The sequence below is a fragment of the Suricata suricatta genome, chromosome 9, assembly GCF_006229205.1.
Source record: "Suricata suricatta isolate VVHF042 chromosome 9, meerkat_22Aug2017_6uvM2_HiC, whole genome shotgun sequence".
NCBI classification, from domain to species: domain Eukaryota; kingdom Metazoa; phylum Chordata; class Mammalia; order Carnivora; family Herpestidae; genus Suricata; species Suricata suricatta.
The window spans coordinates 51,406,457-51,416,686 of NC_043708.1; positions in this window are offsets into that span (position 1 = coordinate 51,406,457).

The following is a 10,230-nucleotide window of genomic DNA, read 5'->3' on the forward strand; positions in this document are numbered from 1 at the left end:
CTTCATATGTGTAAAATGTTTTCAACTGACCCAAGCTGACTTTGTCATTCTCAGCCCTTAGGTGCTTATTAGTAGGCAGGTAGTGGCCACAAAAGTTGAGGTGGATATGGGACCAGGTTATAATAAAAACGTGTTGTGCTAAATTCTGCCACATCTTCAGACACTTATTAAAGAAGCATTCTTTAGCAAAGTGGGCACAAAAGAGTTAAGTCTGTAAGTTCAATGCAGTCCCAGTGTTCTATCCTTTTAGATTCTTTAACTTGCCTCGTAAGAGGGGTTTACTGAGGCCGACAAGGCAGCGTTGCAGAACGTTATGGCCAGCGTCAGGTAACCAGGAGGCCTCCTAAGGAGAAGGCTCTGTAAGCCAGGTGCCATCTTTAAGGAAGTCATTAATTATAGGCCTGAATGGATTCAGATAACCTGTCCATGCAAGGGTTGGATATATTTCATATTTTTAGGCAATCCATATATCTTGAAACTCTTAACTTGACCAATAGGAACAACTTTTTGATTTCATGTTAGTTGGTGAGCCACTATTCCCCAATAATGCCCCTGACATTTAATATGCTAGTGAGCAAAACATTAGACGTTGATCAAATTATGGATTAGAGGGGTTGGAGCTGCCTTGAGTAGATTTCCTAGTTAAAATATCAGCTAACATCCCTGAACTGCATACTTAACAGGGCAACTCCTAGAATTTAAGTAGAAACTTAACATATATATGAAGTATTTATTATAGATGACAAAATATGCGAATAAGCACTTTAGGATTACCTATTAAAATACAGAAATTAAGATTTCTTGACTGAGTGGATGCATTTGAAGTTCTGTCTGATGTCGAAGACACGCAGAGAGAGCTTTCATGTTACCCAGAAGTCATTGCAAAATCTATCAGCAGACAGTTATTAAGAGCTTAGTATGTGTAAGACATGATGGCACAAAGGAGTAACAAGCCATATTCTACAATCTGCTTGAGGAATTAAAAATACACCTAGTTTTCCCCGCAGGGAGAGAGGATAGATAGAAGAAAGAGTGCTACCCTGGCAGAGCTCGAGCTGTGCCTCTTGTGTTCTTTCATAAAATTACTGGATGGTTCTCTTGGTTGGGATCAGAGCAGTAATGGGAATAGAAGTTTCAACTTTAATTTGGAAGAGAGTGTGATGAGTGGATTGTACAGTAGACTCATATCAGGATGCAAAAAGCTATTACAATGAAGAGTCCAAACTCTTATGACTTGGCATAAAAGGAAGTTCTGTGATAAAATAGTTTGTGAGTTATAATGTGTTTTCCAGGCTTTCTTTTTTTCATTTTTAATAGTAATGTAACCTCCATATACCCATCACCCCGCTTCAAAAATTAACTTGTTAGTAATTAATTTTGCTAATCTTACTTCTCTCTATTCACCTACCTTTTTTTTTTTTTCTGGAGTATTTTCAAAGAGAATCCCAGCCATGCAATATAAAACGACTGGTGAATAATTGAGACTGCATCTCTAAATGATATAAGCACTTAAAATTTCCATTCCGTAAGCAATTACATTGATAAAAATCTCACTTAAAAATTTAATGCTTCTGTAATACTTAGTACACAATCTATATTCAGGTTTCCCTGATTGTCCCAATTTTTTTGTTGTTAGTTTGTTGAGGCAGGATCTAAAGAAGGTGCGTACTTTACATTTGACTGATAGTTCTGAGTCCCTTTCAATCTCTACCAGTCACTGTACCACTCTCCTTTTTTATGCCATTTACTTGTGAACAAATTATATCATTTGTCTAGTAAATTGTACTACAGTCTAGATTTGGATAATTATTTTTTTTTTTTTGTGGTATTGTTAGCTTATTGTCCTAGTCTTCAAATTTTCTCATAGTTGGCTGTAGAGTCTTGATTAAATTCAGGTCCTTTTTTCCCTCTCCCTCCCTCCATCCCTTCCTCCCTTCCATCCTTCCTTTTTGTTTGGCAAGCATAGTTGATGCTGCGTATTCTTCCTATTGCATTGCATCTGAGGTGCATTATGTCTGGTAATCCCACTTTTAGTGACGCTAACATTAATCATGGCTTTCATTTAGGTCATGTCAACCTGATCCCTCCATTATCGAGTTCCCCATCAAACTCAGTTATTTTTTTTTTTTTGCAGCTATTAATGACTCCTGCCAGATTCATTATCGTATTAAGTTGCAAAACAGTGGTTTCCTGACATTTTTTGCCTGCACTTATTAGCTGGAATTCTATAAAGAAAACATACACATATCACTTATTTGGTTACCATGAGATCAGGCCTATAAGGAAAGGCTGGGGGAAATGCTTGATTCATTCTCTTTTCAATCTTTAGAGTACTGAATTGATGCCCTAGAAACCGCTAAAGGTGATCAAGTATCATGAACTCATGATGTTTTAAATATGTTCGTTTCAATATATGTGTTTCAATTAATAGTCCTGTCTTGGTCCAGTGGGTACTTCCACTAAATTCCTCTGAAAATCTTGCTTTTAAAAAATTTTACTAAAATTATTTAGACAGGATTTAAAATAATGTCAAACTTACAGAGAAGCTGTAAGAATAATATAACTCATACCTTTTCCAAAGTTCACCAATTTTTTTAACATTTTGCCACATTTGTTTTATCATCCTTTCTCATTGTTTTGAACTATTCAAAAGTAGATCCCAGGGGCGCGTGGGTGGCTCAGTTGGTTAAGCTTCCGGCTTCGGCTCAGGTCATGATCTCACGGTTCATGGGTTCAAACCCCGCATCGGGCTCTGTACTGAGCTAAGAGCCTGGAGCCTGCTTCAGATTCTGTGTCTCCCTCTCCCTCTGACCCTGCCCTGCTCGCACTGTCTCTCTCTGTCTCTCAAAAATAAATAAAAAACATAAAAAGAATTAAAAAAAAGTAGATCCCATGCATTATGTTATTTTATCCCTTAATACTTCAGCATGTATGTCCTAGGAATAAGGATATTCCTTCTCTTATGTAACCACAGCTCAAGTATGAAATTCAAACATGGCTGTTTGGCTCTTTTACATTTTCTTCTCAAATCTGGAGTCAGCCATTCCTCCAAGGGCCCCTGGCACTTTTTTGCTGGGAAATGGTATTTAGAGATCCCAGTGTTTTGCTGGTGGTACTTTCTGCTACTCAGTTGTTATTGCATATAAGCTATGCAATAGGTAGAGTCAGGAAAGCTTTCTTTTTTATTTCAAAAGAGAGAAAAGGGATTATATTTAAATTCTTGGATTTTAATGTTTTTTCTTAGCCTGGAAATCTTGGTTTCTGTCAACATTAGCATAATTACCTATTTGATTTATCTTAAATATAACAATAGTTTTGAAGTAACAGTGATGATATAAATAGGGCCAAAGAATGCAGTTAAGAGTCCCTGTGATTCTCTTTTGTCCTTAGAATACATTTCACAAGGATAAGCACTAAAAGGCTGCTCAGTTGGTAGAGCATGTGACTCTTGATCTTGAGGTTGGGAGTTTAAGCCCCATGTAGGCCAGACGCTCACTTAAAAATTTTCCTTTTGGGGCACCTGGGTGGCTCAGTCAGTTAAGTGTCCAGCTTTGGCTCAGGTCATAATCTCATGGTTTGTGGGTTCGAGCCCCGCATCAGGCTCTGTGCTGACAGCTAGCTCAGAGCCTGGAGCCTGCTTCAGATTGTGTCTCCCTCTCTCTCTGACCCTCCCACGCTTTCACTGTGTCTCTCTCTCTCAAAAATAAATAAAACATTAAATTTTTTTTCTTTTAACTTTTAATTTTTTTAAGTTTATTTATTTATTTTGAGAGAGGAAGAGAGAAAGTGATCACGGGGGCAGAGAGAGAAGGAAAAAATCCCAAGCAGGCTCTGTGCTCTCAGAGCAGGGTCTGAGGTAGGGTTTGAACTCCTAAACCAAGGGATAATGACCAGAGCCAAAACCAAGAGTCAGATGTTTAACCAACTCAACCACCCAGGCGCTCTTAAAAGCAATGTTTTTAGAGTTTAATAAAATATTTTTATTTGAGTAAACCATGATTGATTAATATACAGTTAGGTTATTCTAATTCTAGTTTTAATAGGTATATATTTTTGGATGTAATTTTATTTTCTAATTATATAAAATATTTACTTGACCCTGAAATTGAAACTGTATGAGATGATGCATTCCCAATTTTGTCTGCATTTCCATCTCTTCAACCTTGTTCATTTTTATTCCTTTATAAGTAATCATTTTTATTAGATGTTGGTTTCATTGAAAAATAAATATGCCCCTTTCCCTATTTCCTTACAAAAAAGAGAGTATATTTTCAACTTTTTTTAAAACAACATATTCTGGAGATTCCATATCAATATATGGAGATAGTTCCTAATCTTTTTTTACAGTTGCATGGTAACTTACTGTGTGGATATACCACAGAACTTTTAAGTAGTCTCCTGCTGATGGTCATTTGTTTCCAGACTTTTTGCATTTATAAATAATGTCACAATGAAAAATGGCCTTGTGCATTTGTCATTTTGTGTTTTGGGCATAGGTTTTTAGAAGTGGCTGGGCCAAAGAATAGATGGTATGTAATTTTGATAGATCTTGCCTGCTTTACTTAGTTCAGGCTGTTACAACAAAATGCTATAGACTGGGTGGCTTATAAATAACAGAACTTTATTTCTGGCAGTTCTGGAAGTTAGAAGTTCAACATCTGGGTGCCAGCATGGTAGGTTTGGGTAAGACCCTCTTCAGGGTTGCAATCTGCCCACTTCTCAGTGTATCTTCCCTTGGCAGAGAGTGGAGAGAGGAAGCAAGCTCTCTCATGACTCTTGTTATGGACACTAATCCCATTCTGGAGGGCTCCATCTTCATGACTTCATCTAATCCAATAACCTCCCAAAGGCCACACCTTATAAAACCATTACAAGAAAGGTGTAGGGGCTTCGTATATGAACGCTGGAGAGACAGAAACATTCAGTCCATAAACTTCTCAATTCTAAGAGGCTGCATTCTGCATTCCCATCAACAATAGACAGGAGTATCTCATAGGCTGTTTTATTAATTTACCTACCCAGGTAATTATTGGCCTCACGTTCTTTTTGACTCAAATTATGTATAACACTAAAATATAATGAAAGAAAGGAAGCTTCTTATTTTTAGGTATATGAAAATCTTTAAATCCCTTACTAAGTAAGGCAAGATCAAAATAGGGATAGACCAATCACTTCCATCAGCCTGATCAGAAAGAAAGTCTTTTAAAGGATATTCTTGTGTGTGCCCTAAGGAGGATTAATAGTTTGAGACTAATATGCTGCCTACTATGCTTAAGGAGGCCGGTTAGAATTAGGAGTTTATATAGGCAGGTGTGTTAGAATCTAAGTGAGTAGGTGTTCCCAAAGAATAGAGGACTAGGTCTCAAAAAATTTTAGAGCCAATGGTAGATCAACTATTTTGAACAGTATCTGGAGGATAAATGGTGTTGAGCAGGAATAAGATGTAATATTTCATAGATATTATTTAGTACCAAGGGAAATTTAAACTACTTTCCTCCAACATTTGTACTTTTCCTTTGTTTTTGGATTTCAAACTAGTTCATGAATTTGACACTTTTACTCTTTTAATATGTATTTTTTTCCATGAGCTTAATTGCCATGGAAACACCAGCAATTGTTTGCAGCATCAAACTTGAAATATTTATACAGATTTTAGTTCATTTTCTGCAGTAGCACTACATATCTACTAATTTCATTTCTTAATAAAATATAGAAAGAGGAATCAACAATAATGGTAGATAACTCCCTTACGATGCTTACTATCCACCAGGCACTAAGTTCTATAGATAATCATTAAATTCTCCCCACAACCTATGAGATATATTCTATTATTATCTCCATCTTACAGTTAGGCAACTGGGGAACAGAGTGGTTAAGTAACAGACCCAATGCCACACAACCAGAGTTCAAGTGTGAACCCAGGCAATCTGGCTTCAGAGTCTAGGCCTTTAACAGCCACACTCTTACCTCTCTCCTTGATAGCATGAAAAATTAGTAATTGAGAACTGATAATAATAGGGATGTCCAGGGCGCCTGGGTGGTTCAGTTGGTTAAATGTCCAACATTGGCTCAGGTTACGACCTCATGGTTTGTGTGTTTGAGCCCTGCATTGGGCTCTGTGCTGACAGTGTGGAGCCTGCTTGGGATTCTCTCTCTTTTCCTCTCTCTACTCCTTCCCCACTCACGCATTCTCTCTTCAAAAATAAATAAACCTAAAAAAAATAGAGATGATCCAGTGGTAATGTGATCACATGTGATTCACCCAAAAGCCTACAGTTTCATGAACTTCCTCTTGGGTGAAAAATGTCAATTCTGAATCAGGTCTTCTGGCATTTCTATAAGCTCTTTAGGGACAGGAATTCCTAACCCTTTTCAAAAGAAGAGGTGAATTAAGTGGAGAGGAATCTAGAAACTATGGGAGTTGAGGAAGTGGATGAAGAAATCTAGGAGTCAATTTACAAATATTATTGGAACTGGGGTGTTGTTGGCACACATCAAAGATGTCACCATAGTAATCCCCAAGCTGTGAATGGGTACAGTGCCAGGGTGCCTGGGTGGGTGGCTCAGTCTGGTTAAGTGACCAACTTTGGCTCAGGTCATGATTTCATGGTTCGTGGGTTTGGGCCCCATGCTGGGCTCTGTGCTGACAGCTTAGAGCCTACAGCCTACTTCCGATTCTGGGTCTCCCTCTCTCTCTGCCCCTCCCCCTCCTCTCTCTGTCTCTTTTTCTCAAAAATAAACATTAAAAAAATTTGTAATGAATGTGTATAGTGTCAAAGGCAAACTGAATTTGCTTTGCCCAAATTATAAAGTAGGTTAATACTTTAAGGCCAAACATTTCAGGTATGGTTCTTTTGCTCCAGTTTTTTAACGTTCCATACTGAGGAGCTTCTGCCACCTCGTGTTGATGTAGAAAACTGCAAGAGTTGGGAGTTCCCCATTCCTGTCCCTCTACAAGTGACCAGCTGAGAGCTGGTTTACCAAGTACGGAAAGGAGACCCATCCCAATGGTCCTCTCAGTTTCCTTAAGTCTCTCCCCTTCTACCAGAAGTAGAAAATATTTGACATTATTAATCCTGTGGAATACTTTAGCTACAATAAATTTGATGGTGTTTGAAATTTGTTTTCTCTTTAATTTTAGGAGCAGAATTTGGTGATTATAAATTTTGAGCATTGACAAAGGAAAATGAGAATATAAATGTTTGCTTTGGCTGTAATTCAGCAGCAATAATTGCAGTCATTTTTGCATCAACTGCTTACCCTTTATGTCTATAGCGCACTACAATTATTTTCAAATAATTAAATATCATTAAATCATTTAATTATAAAACTTAACTGTTGATATGCTCAACGTGTACAGCTTTTTGTGTCATAGGAGTTATCTGCTTCTATAGCTTAGTTGTTTGTTCATAATCTAAGAAGGAAATTGAACATGGAGTCACCCTAGGATGCATGCCTATGGTAGTTCTTTAGTCTTTCCTCCTCATTGATTGGATCACACCCAGTTACAATGCCTCAGATATTAAATCAACCCTAATAATATTTGAAGGATAAATCTAAGTAAGATTATTTGCTAAATCGGGGGTAAAATGTTTCTTTTGCTCAAAGAACTTGGACATTCTTCCTTAAATTTGCTTTGTTTGTACTTTATCTCCCTCTGGGGGGCTTAAAAATCATTTATGCTCTTCTCATAGGTATAGTTAGATTTTAGCATTTTTATTAAAAATGTATTATTTCCTCATGTCTTTCACTGCCCCCTGTTCCAGTATTCCTCTTTTTCTTTTTTCCTAAACGTTTATTTTTGAGAGAAAGCATGAGCAGGGAGTGGCAGAAGGAGGAGGAGAGGATCCAAAGTGCGTTCCGTGATGACAGCAGAGAGCCCAATGCAGGGTTTGAATTCGAACTGTGAGATCATGTCCTGAGCTGAAGTCGGACACTTAACCAACTGAGCCATCCAGGTGCCCCCTTATTCCGATTTTTTTTTAAATTTATTTTTGAGAGAGAGAGAGAGAGAGAGAGAGAGAGAGAGAGAGAAAGGGAGAGAGGGAGAGAGATGTGGGGGAGGGGCAGAGAGCGAGAGAGAGAATCCCAAGCAGGATCTACATTGCCAGCATAGAGCCCAACCCAGGGCTCAATCCCACTAATCAGGTCTCATGACCTGAACTGAGATCAAGAGTCAGACAGATAACTAACTGAATGAGCCACCCAGGTACCCCCCACCCCGCCATATCACATTTTTCTAAGGATGTTTCAGGTTTTAAAGAATTTTCCATACTTTCACCTTCACATTCTGCAGAAAATGTCATTTTATTATTTTTCACCCCTTTTCTACTTAATATTTTTGTCAGCAGGGGATAATTGCTTGTTTCTATCAACAGACCACTACTGTAACAATAAACTACCTATTATCCTTAAAATCCAACTATCTTGGGGTCCAGAGGGCATACATGAATTCTGTTACACATTAAATCCATTAGTGAGTGATAGGAGAAACTACCCAAATAATTTAAAAAAGAGATTTAAAAAAGTTCATTAGTAAAGAGAATCTAGGAGACTTGTCTGTATTTGAAAGAGGTAGAAAAAATATATCTTTATTAGCATGTTCAAGGTAGTCAAGATTTTAACAAACATCTTAATCCTCACAACAACCCTGTGAGGTAGGTAAGTCATTGTCTTATGATAAATTAGTATTATCCCAAATAAAGTGCAATTCTTAAAAATAATCTGCATTAGGAATAATTATGTTAATGAACCACTTAGATATATGCTAATATTTGTGTTTTTTGTATACTTTGATTCATGCAATAAGGTTGTCCCCAGAAAAGTTCACTGTAAATAAAATCCTATTTAAATACACATGGGGGAATATTTAAATAAACTCTTGGGTAGATTTTTTGTAAAATAAATCACTATTTTTTGTATTTTATGCAAGATGTAATTTTCACAGTATCTGCTCAAAGTGAGGCATTCTCAGCAACACTGTACTCACATTTAGTCATTTTTCTGTAAGCTATTTCAACATGGCACCAAGCCAATGTAAGACTGACTTGTTGAATTAAATCTTAACAATTTGGCATATGGCAGTGAACTGTGTTATCATGTGGAAATCTCCAAATATATAACACTCAATCCCAACCCAAAACCCAAAATGGACTGTTTACTGAAATTAAACACTAAAGTGAATGATAATAAATTTCAAAAAGTATTTTCCCCTTAAGAATAATACTTAATTTTTTCCTTTTTTTTTTAATGTTTTATTTATTTTTGATACAGAGAGAGACAGAGCATGAGAGGGGGAGGGGCAGAGAGAGAAGGAGACACAGATCGGGAAACAGGCTCCAGGCTCTGAACTAGCTGTCAGCACAGAGCCTGACGCGGGGCTTGAACCCACGAACGTGAGATCTGACCTGAGCCGAAGTTGGAGGCTTAACCAACTGAGCCACCCAGGCGCCCCTTAATTTTTTCCCTTAAAAGGGAAGAAAGAAAGATCTTAGGGTCTTTAAATTTCTGATAATTACAAAATTCTCATGATTCATATTGCAAATCAAACCCTCATGCTATCAGTTTATCACAAGGAAGCCAGCAGTCTGCTACTCCAAAAATGTAAGGTTTTTTTCTCTGTGCCAATATGACTTACTAGGACAAAAAATATTCCAGGCACTGTTTTCTCTTAAATATATATTTAAAGTAAATATCTATTGTTAATCGAACATTAGTAAATACCCTTTGCCTAATATTTTTTTAAAGTCATCTAATCTTCAGAATAGATTTTTATTAGAGGATTTCCATTACATTTAAATATGTTAGATTAATTATGTAATTTACTTGTAGCAATAACTTTAATTAAACTTGGGAGCTTAGTTAACACTTAAAATTTGGTGGCAGGTTTATAATACTTAAACAAGTGGTCAAAGTAATTTGCCATTATAGAGAAATAATAATTGGTCAGCAATTTGGTCTCACCAAAGTATTCTTAAAAACTGCTACAGGAAAATTAGGCAAATCAACAAGCCATCTGTAAGTTGTACATTCAAATTCATACTAGATCCAACAGTGCACTTTGGATTTTAGTGAGGTAGGGCAAAAAATATAGTCAGATACTCTTTGAATTGTTAAATTTATATAAACTGAAATACTGGCTTATAACCAGGTTTTATTTGAATATAAACAAAAATTGAGAATTCAAATGAAGAAGTATTTTCTTGGATTTGAGGACAGAACTGCAAAAAT